This window comes from Paroedura picta, chromosome 18 (genome assembly GCF_049243985.1).
Source record: "Paroedura picta isolate Pp20150507F chromosome 18, Ppicta_v3.0, whole genome shotgun sequence".
NCBI classification, from domain to species: Eukaryota; Metazoa; Chordata; class Lepidosauria; order Squamata; family Gekkonidae; genus Paroedura; species Paroedura picta.
The window spans coordinates 6,216,309-6,242,970 of NC_135386.1; the positions used below are offsets into that span (position 1 = coordinate 6,216,309).

At 45.5% G+C, this 26,662-nt stretch overlaps 1 long non-coding RNA gene across 1 annotated transcript in view; it reads left to right on the top strand.

Annotated features, from left to right (window-relative positions):
- Positions 1-5,002: 5,002 nt before the first annotated feature.
- Positions 5,003-26,662, top strand: part of LOC143827732 (uncharacterized) — a 56,033-nt gene continuing 34,373 nt past the window's right edge. Inside the window, exons 1-4 of the long non-coding RNA XR_013227397.1 lie at positions 5,003-5,285; positions 12,436-12,522; positions 15,990-16,064; positions 22,712-22,819. This is a non-coding gene — a long non-coding RNA (uncharacterized LOC143827732). The remainder of the gene's footprint in view (positions 5,286-12,435; positions 12,523-15,989; positions 16,065-22,711; positions 22,820-26,662) is intronic.

Sequence of the window (26,662 nt, forward strand, 5' to 3'; positions counted from 1 at the left end):
AAAAAATGAAGAATAGTATAAGTATGACTATTACACGCCTTGGTTGCATCTATGAAGAGAAAACCAGAGTATACATATATAAAACATGCTTACAGAAAGGTTTAAAAGGCAACCTAAATTTCCCTTTAATTGTTTTCCTTTGAACCTTGCCCTTTGGTGAGAAGCATCCTTCTCTTTCTTTTCCCAAAATCTCTTTAAATATGTGAGAGCAGGCAGTAGGGCTCCCTCCCTGCCAGTCCAAACATCCTTGATCCTTTGAGCTTTTCTGGAAAGTATGTGAAGACATAATCCTTCATCTCCACAGCACTAGCAAACTTAATTGAGTGTAGTCATCTGTACTTGGCTTTAGGAGCTTTGGAAATGACAATCTTAATGCGACAGTTTTTCCCCACTGGGTCTGTAAAGTTAAAGGATGCTGAAGACGGGCTTTAGTCAGAGCAGCGCAGGTGAATCCCATTTCTGGTCATTCCTCCTTCTAGCTTGAAGTGGTTAGGAGTACAGACTTAGGTTTGATTCTGCACTCCCCCACATGCATCCAGCTGGGTGACCTTGGGCTCCCCAAAGCACTGATAAAGCTGTTCTGACCAAGCAGGAATATCAGGGCTTTCTCAGCCTCACCCACCTCACAGGGTGTCTGTTGCGGGGAGAGGAAAGGGAAGGAGATTGTAAGTTGCTTTGAGACTCCTTCGCGTAGAGAAAAGCGGCATATAAAACCAGCTCTTCTTCTTCTTGAGTAATATCAGGGCTCTCTCAGCCTCACCCACCTCACAGGGTGTCTGTTGTGGGGAGAGGAAAGGGAAGGCGAATGTAAGCCACTTTGAGACTTTCGGGTAGAGAAAAGCGGCATATAAGAACCAACATTTCGACTTCTACTAACTTGTAAAAATGGCCATCTGGATCCAGAAGGGACCAATTCAACCATTGCAAAATGAAGAACTGAGAGACACCGAAGACTCTTGGGAGGGACAGAAGACTCCTCTTGAATAAGAAGGAGAATAAAAGTCAGAGAAGGAGCTGCCTCTTGTGTGTGTTGTTTGAAAAAGGCCAATACTATATTTTGCTATAATCATGAGGTTCCACAGATGGTTGACAATATGCCAGCCGAGGCAGCCCAAAATACAAGGTGGTTGTGAATAACAGCAGGTGTTCCACAAAGAACGCAGGTAAATGAAAGAATGCCTGGCGACGTGTCTTTACTTGTACCTGATCAGCAAATTTAGTAGTGTTTCTTTAAAAGCAAACTTACAAGAGTAAACGTACAACCTCCCCATTAGCCTTTCCCAATATTCAAAGGTAGTCTCTGCTTTTTAAAAGAAATTGTTTCTTGGGGGGGGGGGGGAGAAATCCGTTTGATTGTTCCTCGAGGAAGTACACTGTGAAAACAACAGAGTCCTTTGGCATCTTAAAGAGCAACAGATTTATTATGGGGTCAGATTTATAAATCAGTCTTTAAGGAGTCACGGGACTCTCTTGTTTTTGCTGCAACAGGCCCATCAAGGCCGCCTCTCTGGAACGAAGCACTGTGTGGCAATTACAAAACAACAGTGTCTCTCTCTTTTTTTTTGTATGATGGACCTGCTTGTGTGGGGCTCCAAATGTGACCATACTCAATTCCCCGTCGAGGGGCTGTCAGAGAGGTTCAGAACACAGAAATGTTTGGTTTCGGGCCGAGAGACCAACAGTACCACTCAGACTGGTTCTGCATGACCGATTCCGCACTGGTTTCTCTTTGTCTGAGTCCATTTGTTTTTTAATTTTTAGGGGTAATTTTATTGGGGATTTTAGGGATGCTTGTTACCTGCCAAGAAATTCAATAAATAACAATTCAATAAATAATAAAATAAAATAAGCGACACATAAATATTGGGGCTGGGGGGTATGTGTTCCCCTCATGCGTTTACAACATCCAATACTTTTATTTCCTTTGCACATCTCAGCACTCCCTGCTTTATCTGATATTGATACTGGTTTGCATTCTTGTTATCGGGACTTCGTGCCAGTAACCTTGTTTCCGTCTCGCGAGGGGGAGAAAAGTCTGGAAAATATTTCCATTCGCCTTTTCAGAGGCTGTTTATGCAACAGCCACCGCACAAAAAAATAAGTTAAAAATACTCCTTTCCCCTCCGGACAGGTATGGTCTGTTTTTGGCCAGTCGCACAAATCCCCGTGGGGAAGGAGGGCTTTCCCGCCAAATTTGGACCAGGTTGCCTGGGATTAAGGGCTGGGGAGAATAGCGTGATGAGGAGTCACACTTTGGGTGTGCAAAGGGGACTGTGAGCTTTCGGCCGCTTATGAATGACGCCTGTGGCCGGGCCGGTTTCTGTATCCGAGCGTCCGCGAAACCAAAGCACCCGGATGGGGATGTGAGACACTGTCTCCAATGTGCTCCGGCGTAGGCCGAATGTGATCCAAGCCGTTAAAAATTTCCCCCCCATCAGAAAAGCCGTCTCCCCAGCTGAATAGGCTTATTGTGAGTGCTCAGAAAGCCGCTACTGGGTTTGGCAGTGCTCCCAATCGCATGTGCTTTTTCGTTACTATCAGTGAAAACATGAAACGTTTCCCGAATGCTTGGGATTTTTGAGGAGGGGAGGGAAAACGCCTTCGCTCAGGTTTTGGAAACTCGAATGCCCCCCTTGCCGATTTGCCTGGCTTTCCCTCCTGAGATCCTTGTGGGTCTTTGTTGGCCATTTTCTCAGGTGACTCTTCAGACACCCCAAAAGGAGTTGTGGGGGTTGTAAAAATGTAATATGGAAAACAGTCTTTAACCTTCAGGGCAGGCAACAACTGTTTTCCGTCTTCTTTAGGGTATTCTCTCCTCTATTAGTAGGCGGCTGAAAAAATCCTTCCCCCCAGCCTGTCCTTTGAACTTTCCCTCTAGGCAATATACAACAGTATATTGTTGGAGGAAATATATAGACGCACAACAACAGCGGTTAAAAATACTCTGAGACTTCAATTGGTCTCCCGGGGGCAAGTTGTCCTGCACATGTTTCTTCTCCTTACGACAAGACAGGATGAGTTGTGATAAAGTTTACTTTTGAGCATTGGCTACGTTTGTGAGGACCAACCACTTTGTGGTGTAAAGCTTTATATTTCCCCTCTCTTTCCCTGAGCGTCCAACAGAGAGAAAAGCAAAGTAACCACTGCGCCCTGTGGCTAGATCCTCGTGAGATTCCTTAAGAGGTAAAGAGGATTCTAGAAATTGATCCCTTTCCTGAGAATTTCGAAAACAGAAGTCTGCTTTGACAAGATGGCCGCCACGGATGAGGCCATTTTGAAATAGCATCTGCACAACAAGTTTTTGTGCGTGCCTGAAAAAATAATATTTATTATTTATTTTAAAATGCGAGGCACAGTGTCCCCGAATATTAGCAGGATGAAGCCCCGAGACTGAGAAATGTGGCTGGGGATTGCATGTAGCATGTACCAATTGTTATTTTTAGCACACTTTTCTACCCAATGGAAACTCACAACAGCTAACCAGGACCATTCTGGCTCAGACACCCAGCATCTCTGGTTAAAAGGGCCAGGTAGCAGGGGATGTGTCTTAAGACTTCTACCTGAGACTTTTCCAGTCGAAGTACACCCTGACTGACCCGGGTGCTTCATGTGTATCATATGTGTCCAGCTAGAAGAACCAGGATGCAACAGTTTTACCAAGAGGTAAGGAAATTTGGGTCTGATGGGGGTGCAAGCTACTTTTCCTGTAATTTTTAATACTTAAAAGACTCCAGTAGTGTGGGAGAAACGGTAAGGGGGAAAGGTATGTTGATCCTGTGCAAGCATCCTGGGTTAAAGGTAAAGGTATCCCCTGTGCAAGCACGGAGTCATGTCTGACCCTTGGGGTGACGCCCTCCAGCGTTTTCATGGCAGACTCAATATGGGGTGGTTTGCCAGTGCCTTCCCCAGTCATTACCGTTTACCCCCCAGCAAGCTGGGTACTCCTTTTACCGACCTCGGAAGGATGGAAGGCTGAGTCGACCTTGAGCCGGCTGCTGGGATTGAACTCCCAGCCTCATGGGCAAAGCTTTCAGACGGCTGCCTTACCACTGCGCCACGAGAGGCTCTCATATAATCCTGGGTTATATGATTTTAAATGGAAAAATTGCAGGGGAAAAGGTGGTGCATATATCCTCTTTGCTTCCAGTCAGCCCAGGGGTCCCCAACATGGTACCTGTGGGCACCCACTGACTCCTTTCTTTATGCCTCTAAAGCAGGGGTAGTCAACTTGTGGTCCTCCAGATGTCCGTGGACTACAATTCCCATGATCCCCTGCCAGCAAACACTGGCAGGGGCTCATGGGAATTGTAGTCCATGAACATCTGGAGGACCACAGGTTGACTACCCCTGCTCTAAAGTGTTTGTAGAAATATGGGGGAGAGGATGCTTTTGCCCAGCAAGAATTCCGATGGGCCGCAGGAAATTTGATTGGTTGTGCGGCTTTTTGAAAACGTCGCCTTGGAGATAACTGCCACCACAGCACCAGAATCTTCACGAGGCGCCTGAAGGGAAGCTGTGGCAGCCATTTTGTGCCTGGCTTCTCCTGCGGAAGCCATTTTGTGGCTTCGTACCACACCTTGCTTTTTGGGGACCCCAATGTAGACAGTGCTCGTTTGGGCATAAGGCAGCTTTTTTCTGCCACTTTCCTACTTCTAAAGGCAGTTTCCTGAGATTGTTTTCCCACTCTTTAAGAAAAAAATCCCTAAAAAAAAGTTACAGGCATCTCTGTGTAACATCTGTTTGGCTCTGATAGGCCTGCATACCTATATCCAGTTAGCAGTTACATATGCTCTCCATAAAACACGTGCCCCTCCGAATTTGCTTCCTTGCTACAGCCATTTTAATTTAAGCTGACGTTTCGGCGAAGGTAAGCCCTAAATTCTGCGTGTGTTTTAACAGCCACCATATCCTATCACTCAACAAAGGCAGGGAGTTCGAATGGAAGGCTGGCATCCCCAAGGGGCTTCTTAAAAAATAAAATAAATGAAATCATTTAGCGGTGGATGGAGTGATAGGTTTTTAATTTCCTGGCTTGCTTGTTTTGTGCTACACAGCATGAGCTGCCCCTTTGGAAAATCTTCCTTTCAAGCTTAAATTACTTTGCAAAGTCAGACTCCCCCATTCACCTCGTTGGGAAAAGGACTGGTGAATATAATTGCATGAAGACACACAGCTGGCAGTGTTTGTGCTCTTAGCTCATTACTGCAATCCAGAGCTTGAGGAGGGGGACAGCTTCCACCACCAGCCACCTGAAATGAAGCAGAAAGCTTGTTTTGACCACTGTGGTAGGTAATGCATTGGGAGGAAACAAGGTTAATTCATCCCAGACTCAGAACCAGGTCTTAACTACAAAGGCAGTTTCTGCTTCCCAGGCAAGGAACAGCTGTCAAGACCACACAAAAACCTTCCATTAAAGCCACGTTCACAATTTGGGCCCCCTCTCTGTTCCACCATTCGTGGCAATGCTCGCTCCTCGCTTTTTTGGGTGGGTTGCCGATCTCTGGTTGGGGCCTGGAGATCTCCCAGAATTGCGTCTGCTCTCCAGCTGGTTGGGATCACTTCCCCGGAAGAAGATGGGTGATTTGGAAGGTGCACTCTGTGGAATTTTAGGCCCCTCCCTAAGCCCACCATCTCCAGCCCCCCCCCCAATATCCAGGCATTTCCCTGATCCAGAGATGACAACCCTTTCCTACCTTCCTGTAGCTATAGAGTTACATGCTTATCAATTTAGGCTTGGAAGGATGTAACTGTTTAGGGATTGCACTGTGAGTTATTTGTAGGAAAAGTACAGAAGAAGGGTTGTTCTGGAGTAGGATTAAGCCATGCCTCTCCATTACCCCTTTTGCCATGTCTGTGTGTATGAAATTCATGGGATCCTGTGAACAGTACAGAGTATGCTGTAATTGTGTATATGTTATGTAGGCTGGAGAGCTTTTTGCTCCACCAATAACAGCTTGTTGGCAATCCCTGACCCCCAAAGATGTCCACCTGGCCTCAACCAGAGCCAGAGCCTGGTGAAATGAATTGCCAGAAGAAGAGTTGGTTTATATGCCCTGCTTTTCACTGTCTGAAGGAGTCTCAAAGGGGCTTATAATTGCCTTCCCTTCCTCTCCCCACAACAGACATCCTGTGAGTTAGATGTGGGCTGAGAGAGCTCTAAGAGAACTGCTCTGTGATTATAGCTCTGAGAGAACAGCGACTAGCCCAAGGTCACCCAGCCAGCTGCATTTGGGGGTGGTATGGGGAATCAAACCCAGGTCACCAGCTCAGACGCCACTGCTTTTAACCACCACACTGTGCTGCAATCCGGGCCCTGAGGGAGCTGTCTTAAATTCTTAAATAGAACAGCACCCTTCTGCCACGTTGAGGCCAGGGCTCTGATCTGGGTCTTCCAGAACCTAATTTGATGCCATTAATCCAGGGGTGGCCAACCTGTGACTTTCCAGATGTCCATGGACTACAATTCCCATGAGCCCCTGCCTGCATATGCTGACAGCAGTTCATGGGAACTGCAGTCCATGGGAATCTAGAGAACTACAGTCTGGCCACCCCTGCATCGTTTACCATAACATTTTTATTCCCCTTATAAAATCAGAGTCCAGTGGCACCTTTAAGACCAACAAAGATTTAATCAAGGCGTGAGCTTTCGAGTGCAAGCCCTCTTCCTCAGACTAAAATTTAACTTGCACTCGAAAGCTCACGCCTTGAATAAATCGTTGGTCTTAAAGGTGCTACTGGACTCTGATTTTATTGTGCTACTTCAGACCCACACGGCTACCCATTTGAAATTATTCCCCTTATGTTTTTCTGAACAGCAGTTGAACCCAAATGACTGATCTCTGTTATTCTAGCAAGACATTGTGCAGCATATTTGTGGGATATCTTCATAATGCTGATTACTAATTTCCTGCTAATCCTTACGTCTGCACTCCGACGACCCCCTATTTCACTGTCTGAGGAGGTGTGCCTGCACACCTCGAATAAAACTTTGTTGGGCTCAAGGGTGCCACTGGACTCTAAATTGTTCTGCTGCTTCAGACCAACTTGGCTACCCACTTGATTCTGGGAGGAGGCCCAGGGTGAAGGTTTCTCCCTATGCATTTCAAGTCTCTATTGGACCATGGCTGGACAGTTTATCCAAGCACATGGTGTTTTAAGAACTGCATGTCAAAGAAACGGCTCTCAGGAACTGAGACTCCCACCCGTAGTTCTGGCAGGGCTCCATGCACCCACTTGCCTTTCCTGTGCATCCTAAACTATTTGCCCGCTGCAGCAGGTGAAGACCAAAGGCAGTCACAGTTGGGGATGCCAGCTGTCAACGGGAAAGCCTCCCACTCCTTTAATCCCCCCCCCCAAAAAAAGTGCTAAGAGAGGTTGCAGCTGCTGTACCGTCCACCCTCTTCCTTTTGCTTGCTGCCCTATCCCACCTGCTGTAGCAACAAATCTTTAGCTACCCTGACCCTGCAGGATGAGAAAAGGGAGCAGTAGAGCCAGTACAAAAGGGACAGCTGTAACCTCTCAATTGCCAGTACTAAACATAGCATGAGGACGAGAGCTTCATCTACCTAGGTCACGGGTGGCTAAACTGGGGTTCTACAGATGTCCGTGGACTGCAGTTGCCTTGAGCTCATGGTAATTGTAGTCCACGGATATCTAGAAAACCACAGTTTGTCCATCCCTCTTTGAGGAACGTTAAAGCGCTCTGGTTGGGTCAAGACTGCAGCTTCCTGCTTTGGGTCTTATATAAAACCAGGCTCTGTAGGATTGTTTAGTTGCAGAATATCAACTTGGTCTTTCGGTAGGGTCAAAAAGGCTTTCAGAATCTTTCCTTCTCTCAATAGTCTCAAAAGAGCTTTGGATATTCTCCTTATTCCTTTCTTATTCTTATCCTTGCATCTCTGCACAGCATCCAAGGTTTCCCCCCTGATATATACTATATAATAAGAATGTCCGGTAGTTCTTTTTCCTGTTTTTGCTTTTGATGTCTATAATTCCCAGATGTCCCTTTTCTCTTCCTCACACGGGAATTTAGAATTGTAACCACCGGCTTTCATGTCTGGGAGGGTGTGTGGGAGGAAACCCAGGTTGAATCAAAGTCCAAATCATAGCCCAGCACCTGACAAGCTGGCATTTTTGCTACACTTAGGATTTTTTTGTTCCATCCCCACCCACCCCCGTCTTTCCGGACACAGAATTTGATTAATTGGCCAACCATTTTCCCATTGCATTATCTGTGTTCCCCGTAACATTCCTGTGCTGTAACCTTGTACTCCCTTTTAACTAGCCCTTTAAGTTTGAGTCGCAGCCTGTATAATACTTTTATTGTTTCCAGTTCACTCATCCTTTCAGCACCTCTTGTTCAGGTCAGCTCTGCAAAAATCCTCTGCTTAGAACGGCATACCAAAGTTTAATAATGCTGCGTTGATGCTCAGCCCTTCCACCCTCCTTAGAAATTAAATAAATTCGTTATGAAATACATCCTATTGTTCTACGGTCTCAAATCCTGGAACATCCTAATATTTTGTAGATGGCCAGGCTTCCTAAGGCCTGGAAAATATTGTATTGTCCTGGGTGGGTGGGAATTTCCAGGAAAGTATTGTCCTGGGCGGGTGGGAATTTCAGAAGAATCCAGTGGATTGTCTCAGACTTAACCAACTAACTGTCTCCGTTAACTAGTGGTTCAGCATTCACGTTTGTGTCTTAAGTGCCACCCACTTGCTGAGTTTGGACTTATGGCAACCCCATGAATTAAAGATCTCCAAAACATGCTATCATTAACAGCCCTGATCAGGTCTATAGCTAGAGCAAGCCTAATATTTCCTGATGTGCTTTCAAGATGTTGTGAAGGCCTAGTAATGACTATAATGATGGTTCGGAAAAATTAAGCATTGAAATCCGTAGGGATAAAAGGAAATGCCTCTCCCTCTCAAGGGAATCTACTGGGCTTGTCACACTATGCAGTCCTATGCAGAGGAAGTCCAGCCTAAATCAATTGAAATAAATCAGTTTAGGCTAGAGGAACTCCACATAGGGTTGTACTCTCTGGGTGTAATGTTCAAGCACATAAACTACTAGCAGTTCAGTCCTATGCGTGTTTACTTGGCAGTAACTCAAGCCTAGCCCAGAGGGCTTTATACCAACATAAGTGTGCATAGGATTGCATCTCTAGTCCCACTGAATGCAGTGGAAATTAGTTCAACGTTAACATAGGAAGAGTCCTGCTGGATTGGACGAACGGTCCATTTAATCCAAGCATCAAGCTCCACACAGTGGCCAACCAGTTCCTCTGTAGGTCCAACAACAAGGTTCAAGACCTTCCCTGATGTTACTTCCTGGTACTGTTGTTGGCTTACTGCCTCTGAACATAGTGGGTCCCCTTAGTCACCGTGGCTAGTAGCCACTGCTAGGCCACATGTCAACCTACCCACCCTTCCCCAAATGGCCAGTGATGGGGGTGGGAAGGGGAGGGCCCCCGGGTGAGCATGGACACAGCTGTGCTTCCCAACCATATTCTGCACAATCGTACCCCTCCTGGGGTTTCTTGAAGCCCAAACGGTAAAAAAGTGAATACTTGGTTGGGATTTTTGTGTTTGTTTGTTTCAGTGTGCATCACATTACACTACTTTCATTGTGGTTCACTCGCCCGATTTGTGGAGTTCCTCCTGGGGCTCTTTACAGTCATGGTTGGTATTCACCATCCTGAATAATTGTGTGTCATCTGCAAACTCAGCCACTGAAATGAAAACAAAACAAAACATATGAAAAAGCAGCAATCCCCAGAACGAATAAGTGATACAGCATTAGGAACAAACGGGAAGGGGGAAAAAAAAAATTTGAAACCTAGATTGGGCATCCAAATGTGCTATTTTTAACTGGGTCAGCTCCAGTATTCCTCTTTGCGCATTTACAAGTACGGCCCTGGAGCTGTCACTCCATTAAATGCACATGAACTTGCTTCATCTTAGTTCTGTTGCTCGCTATATTTATTTCTCTCTCTCCCAAGCATAAATGTCACTCAACTCCTTGGAGTTTGCTAGCTGGCCACTAATCCATTGTGGAGGGATATGTGTTGTAGACATCCTGTCCACCTTCCGGCTAACGTCAGCCGGGCGAACAGGCCTGCTATTTTAATCTCAGGAATTTGTTTAGGATTTCACTTTTTATTTTTGCATGTGTTAACCTTTCCATCACAATGCGACTGACAGGCAAAGGCGGATCTAAGCTCAGAGCCTTGCATTCAATTTGAGCTTGCAGGGTGGGGGAAAAAAAGAAAAAAAAAAAGATGAAGAGTGTTTAAAAATACCAGACACAATGGTTAAAGGTGACTTGAGAATTAAAATCTCTTTCTTGCATGCTGCTCTCCTATACAATTTGCACAATGGAGGAACATGTTCTCACCAGGGAAATATTCGGGGTAAACAAATCATGTATTGGAAAAATTACTAAGGTTCTCCCCTGCAAGAGCATACACGCACACACTTTCTTTCTGTGGTTATATATTCACTGGCACAAAGCTGCCGGCTAGTTCTTGATGTAAGCTGATAATGCACAGGCTGCGTGCTGGCGTAGGTTAATTTTGCGTCATAGATAACATACAACCAAGCTGATCTAAAAATGGACGCAGTTGTGGGTTACAAGTGTAGCATTTGGCACCTGCATGCTAAGCTGGTGGAAACTAAGGTATTAGCTGATGAATTCTGATATTGTTATGGCGGGATCCCATCAGACCTAAGCTAGACAGAGTCAGTGCTTGGATAGGAGACCACCAAGGAGACGTTTGCAGAGAAAGGCAATGGCAAAACACCTCTGCTTCTAACTTGCCTTGGAAACCTCTTCCTGGGTTTGCCAAAAGTCTAAGCTAAGCAGGGCTGGAATTTGGATGGGAGACCCCCAAGGAAGACTCTGCAGAAGAAGGCAATGGCCAATCGCCTCTGCTGCTCAGTTGCCTTGAAAGCACGCTGCTGGCGTTGCCATAAGTCAGCTGCAACTTGATAGCACTTAAATATGTACATAGTAGTTACTGCCAAATTAGAACCCAGATTTTAATCCCTGGGAACTCTCTGGGTGGCCTTGGGCCTGTGGCTCTCCACCTGATCTATCTCAGTATGTGTGTGATTTGGAGGCTGTGGTGGATTGGCTCAAGCAGAGTTGGTTAAATCCATCTAAGACTAGGGCCTAGTCTGCACACATAGGATAATTCACTTTCAATGTGCTTTGGCAGCTGGATTTTCCTGTGCAGAAGAGGATAATCTACTTCTAAAGTGCATTATCTATTGTGTGCAGAATAGGCCTAGGTCTCTGGGGGGTCAGCATGCCTCATATGAGATGGTACAACTCCTTGCTCTTGGCGGGGTCCAACTAAAAGCTTTGGTAACCGTCAGGAGTCTAGGACTGATTCTGGATGCCTTCTACCCATCTATCTTGTTAATCTTTTAAACATCCAACCTGAAGAAGATTTCTGTCGTGCTCGACAGCTTGTGCCATGTTTTCTTCCGATTTGGTTGGTCCTGATAAAGTTATTCATTCTTGTCCAGGAAGGTTGAGTGCCACGTGTGGGAGGACAAATCCAGACATCTTTAATTAAAAGTGCAAAAGGAACTCCCTTTTCCAAAGGGGGCGGAGGTGGAAAGTCCTGTCAAGTTGCAACCAACTTAGGCTGACCCTTTGGAGTTTTCAAGCCAAGAGACATTCAGAGGCGGTTCCCCATTGGCTGCCACCGGGTCATGACTCTGGAGTTCCTTGGTGGTCTCCCACCCAAATACCAACCAGAGCTGTCGCTGCTTATCTTCCAAGATTGGGCTAGCCTGGGCAGTGATATAATACCACTTGTGTATCTGTAATTAATGGAATCAGTGTGCCAATGGAAGAGACCATGGCTCTGCCAGGCTTGTAGAAGGTCCCAAGATGAGTTCAAAGCACCTCCTGTTTAAAAACGGGTAGAGTGAATAGACCTTGATGGACCAATGGTATGCTTCCGGATAAGGAAGCGTCACGTGATGATGTGCATGGAAGCACGGGAAGAGCATGTGCGGTGGAGCATGATGAGACATTCTGGCATGCAGCAACGCTGATAGTTAAGACCCGAGCTTTTAACGAGAGATTAATGTTGGTTAACTTTTTCATGTAATATATAATTTAACTCCTGTTGAGTTTAGGCGTTGTTAAGCACAGAGAGTTCAAGCTTCATTGATTCTTAGCTGTTTCTTGGGCAGATGCCATGACTGAGATGCATGTATTTAATCAACACTAAAAGCATTCATGCTGACAACTTTGTGTGAATGCACCCTGTAGAGTTTGTTAAACCTGGCATGGATATGAACCATTAATGTAGACTAAATTGAATTGATTCCTTTGGAGTCACTTTTTGGAGAAAAAAAATATTGGCTTCTTAAGTATAAATATTTGATCATATGCTTTTCTTTTGGGTTATATTAGGAGCCCCGAGGAGAAATGTACACCTTTCAAGTCTCTCGCCCATTATTTTGGGAGCCCACCAGGAAGACCGAAAAGCCCTCGCTATAGGTCAGTTAGCAAATTTTCTACTTTGTGGAACCTTTTCCTTGTGTACATGTTGAAGCGCTGTTTCAGACTCACCTTTTCCCCTTATGTATGCACACACCTAAAATTCCAGGCCATAAAAGTTATATTGCAATGACACTGCCTGTCTTTAAGATGGGGCAAGACTTTATTTGTCTGTTGTAAGAAACTAGCATAGGTACCTCACTGCGATTTGCATCTGTATTAGTTAAGCTACTTGTATCCTTAAGTGTTCTAGTTGTAGGAGAGGCTGTCAGTAGTTTGCATATGTGTAGTTTCCATTCTGCATGTTTGCTTTCGGATGAAAATAAAGTTTGGCAGTAAATATGATACGATATGTGATATTCAGAGCAATAGGTCAATAATGCGTACCTGGATATTGTACCTAGTTGAAGATTTACATTACATGAGTGAGTAATATATGGTCAGTGCCATTCAGAATTTTAGTATGTGTATGTTAAGTGCCCCTGAGTCCCTTCTGACTTACGGTGATCCTATGAATCAACATCCTCCAAAACCTCCTATCATTAACAGCCTTCCTCGGGTTTTGCAAACTGAGTTCCAGTGGCATCCTTGATTGAGTCAACCCGTCTCACTTTTGGTCTTCCTCTTTCCCAAGCTGTTGAAGATATGGGGACTATGTTCTTGGCTACACACTCAGTACACTGTGCTTTCATACTTAGTGGGCCTCATTGTTTGGATTGTCAGACCACCCCCACCCCCACGGAGGCAGGAGTTCCCTGCTCCAGGCTCCACCACCATCAGTTGGCCAGACTTATGTGAAAAAGAGCCAGGCCCAGTCAACATTGCACCAATGTGTCTACGTCAGTTCCGACATGACCCGGAAGTGACGGCATCACGTCAGTGCCGTCAGGGTGATGTTCTGCTATTTGGGCAAAAACTCTATAGAAGCCAAGTTTGCATGGAGTCTTTGCCCAAATACCATTCTTACATTGTCAGCTGGGCCTCCCTCCCATTCCCTATAAGTCCCCCCATTCTCCATTGGTTGGCAGGAAGCAATTGGTAACCCTACTCTTTGTTGGCCTGTGCACACTGACTATTGACATAAAATGAAATCTGTCGTGTCCAGCAGTTGTGCATTGCTGGGAAAAAAATAGTAGTTTTCTTTCAGGGAAGGTTCTTGATCTTCTCGCTGAAGGCCCCTGAAAAACTAGTGTTCCTGGGTTGTTGTTTTTTTCAGAAAGAGCTTTATGAGTTTACTGAGCAGGGCTTTTTTAGGGGTAGGACTCACCAGGATGCTGGCACCTCTCGGGGTGGGGGAGGAGAGGGCAGCTTCCAAGCACTGAGAGGGGAATTGGTGGAAACCTGTGCAACCTTATATCTGAGCATTGGCACCTTTTCTTTTTACAAAACAAGCACTGTTTATGCTCTTAGCGTCTATGCAGATGACTGCCAGAACATCTGGTGGTTGAGAGTAAAGACAGTTTGCGTAATCCTCCCTCCAACCCCATATGTATAGGGCTACTGTATAGCTTGAATGCCAGGAAATACTCAAAAACTTTAGCATATACATTCCCTGCAAATCTTTCTAGGCCCCAAATGTTCTAAATACAAGTCTCCTCTCACACACCCCTCCCCAAGAACAAGAGATCTGTCTTGGATTCCATGTTGTATATTTATGCCATTGGTAATACTCCAAGAATAAAACAAAAAGACAATTCTTCTCCTTCATCGTGAATGCTGTCATATCCTAGGTTGACTTGGGCAGACTCTGCGGCTCAAAGGTGCAGCGTTCAGGAAAGTGAATAATGTTGTGGCGTCCCATGTGCACAAAAAAATGCCTGTATAAAAACAGAGAACGGCTAAATATATCTCCCTCAATTTATTTGGCAAAACAAAAACTTGAACCAAGCATGTAAATGACACTGAGTGTCAGAACTGGCAGGGAAGCTTTTGCAAAACAAGAGTTTAGACTCTTAACTGATGGGCAGAAATGTTTAAAAACAGCAGACATTTAAGGGATCTGTGATCTATTTCAGTCCAAGCATTTGTGCATTTACTCAGATATAAGTCCTGCTTAAGTGCAAGGGGGCTTAAAGGTAAAGGTAAAGGTATCCCCTGTGCAAGCACCGAGTCGTGTCTGACCCTTGGGGTGACGCCCTCTAGCGTTTTCATGGCAGACTCAATACGGGGTGGTTTGCCAGTGCCTTCCCCAGTCATGACCGTTTACCCCCCAGCAAACAAGCTGGGTACTCATTTTACCGACCTCAGAAGGATGGAAGGCTGAGTCCACCTTGAGCCGGCTGCTGGGATTGAACTCCCAGCCTTATGGGCAAAGCTTTCAGACGGCTGCCTTACCACTCTGCGCCACAAGAGGCTCTTGCAAGGGGGCTTACCCCCAAGCAAAGTATGTATGGGACTGCAAGGCTGTACCTATGTACTTATCATTGTTCCTTTCAGTCCAGTGTTGGAGTTTTATTCGCTCTCTTGAGATCCATCAACATCTTTAAAGGCCAACTAGAGTGTCCCAATCATCCCCAAATCCAAACAGTAAAAGCACTTGGAGGGCATGCGTGCCCGCCCTGAACAGTGAAACTACTTTTCACTGGAGTCCGAACAACTCATACGACCATTTTACTAAAGCACTTGTAAGTCGCTCCTATTTTGACTGGTGCATCAAGCTACTGAGATGCATTCTAAAGCACAACGTCTTGAATTGACATCACAGAAGGGCCTGTCGGTACAATGGTCAATGAGCATCATTAAATCTCTCTCAGTGGTTCTTTCCTTCGTTACATTTTTGCTTTCCACTCCTCTGGCTTTCACTTCTTGCTGTGCTTTTGTTTTTGTACAGTATCAGGGGAGAGGCCTTGGCTCAGTGGTAGGGTATCTGCTTGGAATACCTAAGGTCTCATCTTCAATCCCCAGTATGTCTCATTGATACGGTTGCCAGCTCTGGATTGGGGGATACCTGGAGATTTGGGGGGTTGATCCTGGAGAGGGCAGGATTTAGGGAGGGGAAAGAACTCAGCAGGGTATAATCCAATAGAATCTGCTTTCCAAAAGCAACCATTGCCTCCAGGGGAACTGCTGATAGAGATCAGTTCCCCTGGAGAAGATGGCCGTTTTGGAGGGTGTACTACAGAGCCTTATATTCCACTGAGGTCCTTCCCCACTTCAAATCTAGCCCACCCCTGACTCCACCTCCAAAGCCTCCAGGTATTTCCCAACCCAATTGTCAACCGTATCCATTGTCAACCGTATCCAAGAAGTCAGTGACATGAGAATCCTCTTTTTGCTCACTGCTGGTATCTGACAAGACTAGTTTTAGATGATGTTTTCTCTGGGTGTGTGGACAGTCAGTGAGAATTGAATACTCGAACGTGATTGTTCAGCTTATGCTCAAATAGCACGTGTTCCATTGACTCTGTTTGAACATTACAAACACAGTCATGCTCTTTTGTTAAGGATCTATTATGTTTTGATTCCAGGTGTACAGAGGGAAGAGCATTATGGCGAAGCAAGGTGAAAGATCTTCTGTGTTCAGAATTAGTAATGCTGAAAAGGTAGGGAGTCCTGATATTTCTCCCAAAAAAGAGATCAGGGATCAGATTAAGATGTTGCCTTTCCACCTCAATAACCCTGCACTTTTGCCCTGCAGTAATCCATAACCAAAATGGCTTGGGATGAAAGACCATAATATCCTGACCTTTTTGTTGAGGCCATTTGCCAGGGCACAGCAAAAGAGTCGATCCGTATTAGACTCAGTAGGCCCTTTGGAGAAAAATGCCGTTTTAGCCAAAATGTTTATGTTGCAATCCACAATATTGCCTGGACACCAACCATCCCTGTATCCAACCTAACTACCAATTTGGAAATGTAGTTTGGTAGTTGGAGAATTGTTCTTCGAAACTTTGACTGCACCTTCTCTAAGTTATAAAGATTGCCAGTAATGTTTCTTGGAGCACCATATGCCAGGGGTAGTCAAACTGCGGCCCTCCAGATATCCATGGACTACAATTCCCAGAAGCTCCTGGGAATTGTAGTCCATGGGGCTCCTGGGAATTGTAGTCCATGGACATCTGGAGGGCCGCAGTTTGACTACCCCTGCCATATGCCAATAATGCAAGAGCTTGGGTCTTAAAGATCTTTAAAGTGGCTGAAAAATGTGTAATAAAAACCAACTCTTCTTCTTCAATAGAAGTTTGAATTCTGAAGTCCATAGGCCCCCTATACAAATCTTTCCTACTATCGATTGCTCATGAAGGTAGAATCTGAATTCTGAGGTCCCAAAATGCCCCACTTGAAATCTCCATTACAGCTGTAGGGAATTCCATGAAATTCCAGGCAAGTCGGTGCAGTCCAGTTAAACAACCTTCAAGCTTCCCACCAGAAAGGAACAGACAACATTAACTGCTTGTAAAGTAACATGGAATCTCTCATTGGGTGTGTCCCACTTGCTCCAAGCTCTGGCAGTGGAATGGACTGGCATTCTAACAAATAAATAATCCACTTGAATAGTTACCAGGCACAACAAAAGGACAAGGAGTCCCAAGCAGTTTCTATGGACGCAGTCCCTTTCTCAGAAGTCGGTTTATAGGGAAGGAAGCTGCCTTGACAGGTCTACCACAATTATTGCCACAGCTATTTCTGTGCTCAGACGCAACGTCTCGCTGCAAGTCTTTCCAGTAAAACTTGTAATCTCGGCACGATTCGATGTGTGCATATGCACACCTACAACATCGTTGCTGAGGAAGAGTGGCCGGGGCTACAGCTCAGGGGAAGGACATCTGCCTGGCATGCCGTAGGTTCGGTCCCTGAGATTAAAGGATGTGAAAGATCTTTGCCTGAGACCCTGGAGAACTAATGCCAGTCTGATGGCCTGATTCAGAATAAGACGGTTTAAATTGTGCCGTGTCAGCCAGCTTAGCTCAAGAAAGGGTCACGTTCCAGTTGAAGAAGCCGGACATTCCTGTTTTAAGTTTCTCCATATACACCTGAGCCATGGGATAACCAAGAGTCGGACTCGACTGAACAGCTCACAAAAACAACAACACAAGTCAGCTACGATTTGACGGCACTTTCTACCCCCGTTGTCCTTTAAGTGGGAGCTGTTGTGTCACAAACTAAAAGCTTGCTGGGGAGGGTGGTGTTTGTTTGTTTGCTTGCAAAGAAGAGAGAGAGGGAGAAGAGATCATCAGTTGATTCTTGAGAGTGACGTTTTGGAGGGCTCTCATGCTGACCCACCTGTCCCAACTGCAGCCCACAGGTGTGTAATTATAGAGCCATGAAATTGGGCTTCCTCTGAGTGTATAGCCCCGCAATTGAAGGTGGTGACCTATTGCTTCCAAAACACCCATTCCCAGGTCTAGACTTGAAAACCAGCCTTGGACATTACTTCTCTAGAGGGAATAAAGACAGTGCAAGTTGTAGCCCAGGTCTAATCATATAAGCAGGGTCCCTATGTATTTCCCCCAGTTTTGCTTCTCCTGTGCCATCTATTACCTTTGGCACACTTGACTAACGTGAGCAGATGTGTCTGGTTCTGTACAAATCCGGTGTGATTGCTTTTTAAGAATTGATGCACCCTCAAAATGTGAAGACCACGCCAGAAAGTGGTATAGTTAATGGGGCATTGTGCTAAAGCAGGGATTCCCCGTGGTTTGCCTGTGAGTGATGTCTGCCGGCACCTTGACAGGTGACCACCAAGTGCTATATGAAAGTTGCAGATTTGTAGATTTGGCACATCAGACCCAGAATCCTAAAATATCCAGGTTTGCATACAAAATGCGTGCATATCTGCAAATCCCATGTATTGCTGCATTCAGGCAACATGGCAGCCATGTGCATTTTGGGGGTCATGTGTGTGACCCCAATATGCCCGGCTGGCAGACTGCTGGTGTGTGCAGTCATAAGTTCCAAAAAGGACTGATGGTTCCGTTGACTGAGACCATCGGTTTCCTCCCTCCATAAAGGTAAATTCTTCTTTGTCCGTGCAAGGCCTTGTCATGCTTTGATGTCTCCTTTCCGGATTTCCCATCGCAAAGGCAATCCGGCCCTAAATAACTCAGCCCTTCAACAATGCGCCTGCAGGAACACAGGGAGATCATTTCCATGCCACGCTGAAATATATCTGTCTTCTGCTAAGAGATGCCAACAGCTGCAGAGTAGCTTTGGTGTACAACTGTGGGAAGTAGAGGTGGACATTTCAGCCAATTAAATTGGCCGGGGGATGGATACTATGCAGGCTATAATGAAGGGAAGCGGGGATTGGCTTGTTAACACCAGGCTGTGCTTCCTTTTTTCCTGAAACAAATGATCTGGGATCTTAAATATCTGCGGACACATGGTTAAGGGGAGGGCAGCGTCCTTTCCCTGTTAACCTTTTTTTTCATGACATTGACTGTTTATGCACTGGGAACTTCACTGCCCCAGCTCCCATTCAGGAGCACAAATTGGAGGCGGATGAGGTGCACCAGGCCAAGTGCTCCTCCATATGGGTGCAGGAAGAGGTGGGGCAACCTGCTATGACTAGAACTCCAGCCTGCATCCTGGCATGAAACCTCCAGTGCATAAACGGTCATTGAGAGGAACATCTGTGTAATTCCTAGGTATCACTCCAGTCCAGGGCCTCACCTCCTCAAATGCCTTTTAACCTGACCAATTACGGACTATCATTGAGTCAGTGGGGCAAAACAAGTTGAACATCAAGGTGTTTATTGCTCCCATGATGTATAATGAAGTACACAGGCGCAATGTTCTAATTATGGCCATTCTTGCAAAATAGGTCATTGGTGTGGAATGGCCATTAGAATCCCTTACTTCTTCAGAGGCTAAGATGACCAACAAAATGATGCCAGTCTTTACGGCTGTGAAAAACAACTGAGTGGCTTATTAGCTCACTAGTTCTTGTTTTTGTTTCGTTTTTAAAACGCATTCTCCGCACTGGCCGCCTCCGGGAGCTCTCCTTCAGCCGGAAAGCTCCTATTTGAAAACTGAAGTCAGAACTGAGTGTCGTTGTTCTGACGCACGATGTGAATGGCAACAGATGTTAAATGGCTGGAACAGTGAGTCACAGTGGATTTGCACAAGCCTCTTTTTGGACATCTCCAAACCATTACACATTCTCTAACCAAGCCATGCCAAGCCCAAAGACAGCCAGGGCTTCCTGTTTTCTGGAGAAGCTCGTTGTACGTTGGTTGCCCCATGTAATAATCACAGAGCTACATCCTGCCATGTATCTGGCTGTGCTGGTAGACTGCCACCCACCCTATGGCTCAATGATTTTTAAAAAATGTAGATCAAAGCACAGTTTACGCTGTAGTCCTGGCACCTGCAGCTGGGGAAAGGTTTGGTCTTTACCCTTTGCTTGCACACAAATATGAACATTCCTTGGTCTACTTATTAGGAGCTGAGCTCCCCAAGTGCAGATAATCCATACAGATTCTACAGAGATCCTAAAATACAGCAAGAGATAGGTGACGTTTCTTCCTTTCAGAAAGACGGCTGCATCCATGCATTATAGCGATCATTGTTGCGTTATAGCATTGTGGCGTTATAGCAGTCATTCATGGCTGGCTTTCCTTGTGTGAGTCATCCAATCCAGTTGTGAATTCCTGCTGAAGCATAACAAGGGAGAAGTAGAAGGCATCTTTAGAAGGCTGGTTAAAGCCACTTGGGACGGTTGTTTTGTTTGTAGCTGTCGAAGGCTGAATGAACCCCAGTTGCCGATTTTAATTTGGCCTTCATTTGTATTCCACTGCTCCCGTCCCTGTACCATTCATGGCTTTCATGCTGTTCTGTTAATGCAATATTACAATTGGTTCCTGGGCTTCACTGCTCAGCCAGTGAGGAGTTCTCAGGGGCTAGCACTTGTCTGGTTTGAAGGAGAGTATTCTGGAGGCTGTATTGCTGTATTTACATATATACATTTCACAAGGCAGGAGATCTTTTGCCCCATATCAGACGCCCAGAGAGACCCTGTGCCTTCTATGCCTCTCAGCACCTCTCCCTAGGAGGCTTCCATACATACTGAATAATGGACGTCCAACCCACTTTTGACGTACATTGCAGCTGGATTCCCCCGTGTGAAATGGCAGAATCCATCTGCAAAGTCCCGCTGAAGTAGATTGGAAGTACCCTTCTCAGCATCCAAGATCCACTTCCTTTTTGCACAGGTCCCTCTCAGCTCCCTCCCCCCCAGTTAGGCAGGAAGCTCGCTCCTTCCAGCGCTGATGGGCACTTGAACAAACTCATTTCCTGCCCTCCAAACGTCTTGAGCACCACCGTTCCATTTGTCATCCATATGATTTCCCCAAGGCGTGATACTCAAAGAAGAGCCTGTAGGATAGGAACCTATTCACAGATTCCGAGCTCGTTACAACACGCTTTTATGGCTTTATTATCTTTCTGCAGCAGAGTTGCTGTGCCAGCCCTCTTTAGAACCAATGCGGTCACAAGGCGGTCATAAAGTTATAAACTAAATGGGATCATTTTCCACATTGTGCCCGCCATGTAGACCACCAGCATAGCTGAGTGCGTTATAGCATCGCACGGAGGATGCTGTAATGCTATTAAATCTTATTAAACGCTGAGCTGATCAAACGGAATAGGCATGAGACCGGGATCAAGGAGATTTATGCTCGGATTATTCTGGGAACGCACCCACATAACTGTCACGTACATGGGCATGTTTACTTCTTTAAATTATCCCGTGCAAAACGGGAAAGTGACATGCACCGTTTTTTACATCCCCGTGGGCTGCAGAACTGAATTTGGTCCAAATGGCTCAGGGACAGGTGCTACAAAAACCCATGCAATTAAGAAATAAAAATATATTTTTTTCAAAACATCGCACCACCCTCTAAGTTGCAGACGGAATTAAACCCAGGCAGGTTAAAATAGCCACAGCTTTCTCTTTCTTAGCAAATGGGAGGATATGAGTAAGAAAACGCCAGTCTGCACACCCTACAATTATCACTCTGCAAATATCCTCCAGGTCTTCACTTGGGGCCTTTGAAAACACTGAGTTTGCTCTGTAAGGGCAGTTTGAAAGGGCTGCTTCGTATCCTATGGCAGGGAAGCATGATTCCCTTTTCGACCCAGGACGACGTGCACAGGGCACCATGGCCGGTTAGGACATCTAGGCTGGCCTGCAATGTTTGAGATATTTCAAACATACCATGTAATTTTAAGAGTTTGCCACTGAAGTAATAGAGTTAGAATAGGGTTGCCCATTCCAGTTTGGGCAATACCTTGAGATCTTGTGGGTGGAGCCTGAGGAGGGTGGGTTTTGGGGAGGGGATGGACTTCAATGGGGTTTACTCTCATAGAGTCCACCTTCCTAAGCAGGGGTTGTCTCCAGGGGAGTTGATCTCTGTCACCTGGAGATCAGCTGTAATCCCAGGAGATCTCTAGCCACCAAATGGAGGTTGACCATTCTAGGCTAGGGTATGAACTTTCCTGAGTCATTGTTGTCTGAAGAAGTGAGCAGTGACTCACAAATGCTCATATCCTGCCACAAATTTTGTTAGTCTTCAAGGTACTCCTGGACTCTTGATCTTGTTGACTGGCCCAAGATCACCGAGAGAGAGTTCACGGCACAAGTGGAGATTTGAACTTGGGTCTCCCAGAATTCTAATCCGATACTCATAACCATGATACCACACTGGCTTTCAGTAGATCTGAGCCACAAGAAGAATGGCTTTTTATAACTGCGTACTATCTTGCTCACCTTGTCTGTTGTAGAGAGAGGAAAGGGAAGGTGACTGTAAGCCCCCTTAAGACTCCTGGTAGAGAAAAGCAGTGCATAAAACAATCTTCTTCTTCTTCTTCTTCTTCTTCTTCTTCTTCTTCTTCTTCTCATATCAGTTAGAGCTTCAACAAGGTCGTTTTCAACAGTCTTCCAGAAGAAATTAGGAGGGGATCCATGCTGGCATGGTTTTGAAGACATGGCAAAGCTGGCCTGTTTAACAGTGCTTTGGACAGAGGCTTTGGCTTTTGTCTTACATCCCTTTCTGGGAAAAGTGAAAATAGCAATGTTCTGGTTGTTGCCAGTATAATGTTAGAGATATAAACGTCTTCTGCAAGGCCATACTTGGTGTTTGCTGATTCTAAGCCACCTTGAATTGCTGCGGTTGGGGGGGGAAAGCAAAATATAAATATTTTAATAACCAAAGTGGAAGAATAATTTAATTTTGCTTTCCTGCAACAGGTCCCTGCAACAGGGCTGGAAAGCCAAGATTGCTAAAGAATGAAAAAGCGTTAACAAACGACGCTGCACAGACGATGCGGAAAAGCTGATGGCTCAACAGCAAATTAAGTAAGTTTGTGTACGTGTAGCAAAACAACGAAATACCTGAGACATTCCAAAGTTTTGAGGCACTTAAAATGTTTTCCCAAAAAAACCTGTTTATCCGTCTTCTGTTTCCCCTAAAGGACTGGTTCAGTTTTTTGCATTTGCATTGGTCATACCTGTTCTCTCAGTAGAAAGCCTTACCGGTTAATGTTTTGCTAAAAATGAATAGACCTGAGCCACTTAGGAGGGGCTGATATGTTAATATGGCCAACAGTAGCTGCACTGGATTTGTAACTAACCCTTCAGACCCAGTAAGCCCTGTTTGCTTAGAGCAGAATAAGAACCACTGAGAGCTCCCGGGAGCGGGAATATTTTATTGGGACCTTATAAGGGGTCTGGTTTTGACATTCACAAGGGAAAAGAGAATTTATTTGCTGAACTGGGATGTTGGAATCGCGTTGATCTTTCAGTGCTCCTAGATCAATAGCAGCCACAGTACAATTTATCTCAGGGACAAATCCAAGGAGAGCGGATGAGAATCCAACATCTTGTAGGGATACACATTTGAACCGAAAAGCTGTCCTTGTGAGTGCCAGCTCCTTACCTTTATCATTCCTTAACTTAATCATAAAATGTTATCCAAATTCAAATTCAAAAAACCTTTAATGGCATGTAAAACATCATAAGAACAAGGGTAATTCATAATTATAACTAATTGATAAAATTACATAGTCTAGATAAACAATAAAAGAAAAGAAAATGAGCAATACCCAACAGTAGATGTTATCCATGTATATGGCCAGACTTTCTAGGAAAGTTCTCAGCTGGTCCCTGCCCTAAAGGTGCCCTGTCAGCCAAGGGGCCCCTACAGTGCTGGGGGGGGGGGCACTTGCACGAACTTGGATTGTGGTGACAATGAAAAAGGGTGTCTTACTGAAGTCTCTATAGAGATTGGAGTGAGGTCTGTTGGCGTTTTCCAAGAGAAGGGTACCATGTCCAAGACGCCTTGATAACATTGGCTCCAAGGTGCAGAGGTACATCCAAGGTTCCAAAGGGTACACCTCAGAGGCCCAGTAGCTGTGCAGTGCCCTCTGCTGGTGAAGCCATGACACCACGTCGCTTGGAAGCAAGGAAACAGGAGAGGGGGGGGGGACCTCTGCAGAGGTCGCTTGGGATCAGCCACTTGGTAGATCAGCCTTTTTCAACCTTTTTGGCCACGGAGGTACACCTGAAATATATTCCAGGATTTGAGGTGGTGCGGAAGTGGTGTCAGCTGGTCATGCCCCTATAGGCAAATAAAGATAAATTTGAAATATGCAAGCAAACAAACAAAAAAACAGCCTTGTAGGGTTGCCTTGTGTTGGGCTTCATTTCAGAAGAGAAGACGAGGCTAGAAAGCTCAGGTGAGCCCCACAGGTGGAGAAAGTTTGTAAGTCTAGCTTTATGCTTATGCCTCAGGAAATACAGATGTATCTGTTTAAGATTTTACTGGTGCGAAAAGAACAAGTTTTCCATACCATGGTCCATCTATACACCCTAACCATTTTTGTAAAGTACCTTCTAAGCCAGGGGTGGCCAAACTGACCCTCCAGATGTTTATGGATTACCATTCCCATGGGCATTTGCTGGCAGGGGCTCATGGGAATGGTAGTCCATGGACATCTGGGGAACCGCAGTTTGGCCGCCACTGATTAAGCAAACTTCTTACTGTGATAAAATTAAAAGCACAACTTCATTGGTTTACGAGCCAGCTTGGTGTAGTGGTTAAGAGTGGTGTAGCAGCCACTAATGTGGAGAACAGGGTTTGATTCCCCGCTCCTCCTCCTCCACATGCAGCCAGCTGGGTGACCTTGAGCCAGTCACAGCTCTCCCTGAGTTATCTCAGCCTCACCTACTTCACCAGGTGCCTGTTGAGGGGGGATTATAAGCTGCTTTGAGACTCCTTCAGGTAGTAAAAAGCAGGGTACAAAAACGCAGCTTTTCTTCTTCTAAAGCTTAAATCAAAGTGACTTGACTAATAGGTAAAACTTCTGTAGAAGGATAATGAAATGTTACTTTACTGGATAGAAGCACCATATTATTTGTACCAAACAAAATGTGCCCAGCTGACATAAACCCAGACTAATTCATGTAGAAAAGATGCAGGTCTCAGATGCAACTGAGCTCCATTATATGATTTACAGTATATAGTATTGATTTATAGAGAGGCAGCACATGCTCCCTTTGCATGGCATATGAATGTATCAGCTCTAGAGGGCATAAACTAGCTTAATAGTCCTTCCTTCTCTCCAAAGATGTCTGGGAACTGTTGTTTCTAATGGAAAATCTGTCTCATCTTCAATGCAGAGCTGTTTCCAAAACTCTTTGAGTAAAACCGTGACGGAGTGGTACAAAGTCGCCTTATCACTGTATTTTTGTAAACTTTTCTAGAAGACGATGGTGTCGTTCTAGAATGACAAACTGTTGTGTGTTGGTGGCCATAAAAGGAGATATACTTTATGGACAGTCTCCAAAAGAGCTATTTTGGTATAGTGGTTACGAGCCACGGCCTCTAATCTGGAGAGCTAGGTTTGCTTCCCTGCTCCACATACAGCCAGCTGGGTGGCCTTGAGCTAGTCACAGTCCTGTTAGAGCTGTTCTCACAAGTAACATCAGGGTTCTCTCAGCCTCACCTCCCTCACAGGGTGTCTGTTGTGGGGAGAGGTAGGGAAGTCGATTGTAAGACACTTTGAGAATCCTTCTGGTAGAGAAAAGTGAGGTATAAAAACCAGGGGGAGGAGAAAAGAGAGGCATGCTTGTTCTGTAGGTCTAGGGTTGCCAGGTTCCCCATGGAGCCAATTGATCCCACAGAATTGCAACCAATCTCCAGGCTACGGAGATGAGGTCACCTGGAGAAATGGGCTGCTATGAAGAATGGACTCTATAGCATTATACCCCACTGAAGTTTCTCGCCTCTCCAAACCTCAACCTCTCCCTGCTGAATCCCCCCTCCCCAAACAAATCTCCATTAAAGTTCCAAACCCAGACCTGGCAATCCTATGGGCAGCCCTAAATACAGGACAGCAATCGATGAGTGGCGTGTGCTTTCAGTTACTGGTGGTACTCAATTTTGTTTGTTTTTTTTAGAGGATCCACCCCCCCCCCCGCTCCACCAAAAAATGCTTATTTCTCAGTACTTTATTTCTCCATGAAATGCTGTGTCTGAAACCTATCCTGAATTAACCTCCTTTCCCTGGTGGTAGCTAATCTTGAGTATGACTATAGTATTCAGTATTGAGGAAAAGGTACGCAGCAGTTTCTGAGTCACCCTGTTGACATTTTCCACAGGTGAGTCCTAAAGGTAAAGGTAAAGGTATCCCCTGTGCAAGCACCGAGTCATGTCTGACCCTTGGGGTGACGCCCTCCAGCGTTTTCATGGCAGACTCAATACGGGGTGGTTTGCCAGTGCCTTCCCCAGTCATTGCCGTTTACCCCCCAGCAAGCTGGGTGCTCATTTTACTGACCTCGGAAGGATGGAAGGCTGAGTCAACCTTGAGCCGGCTGCAGGGATAGAACTCCCAGCCTCATGGGCAAAGCTTTCAGACGGCTGCCTTACCACTCTGCGCCACAAGAGGCTCTTAGGTGAGTCCTAAAACCCATTAAAATAAGTTCTAGGACTGGATTTGAGCTCACTCTTCCCCTTCTCTTATTTCATCAGGAATCACCGGTACAATTGACATGTTCGCTACCTCTCTCCCTGACAAGCATGGCAGTTGTCTGAGAAGCAAACGTGAACAAATATTGTGACTAAAATTGAAAGTGTGAAGAAGAGTTCAGTTTATACCCCATTTTTCACTACCCGAAGGAGCCTCAAAGCGGCTTACAATC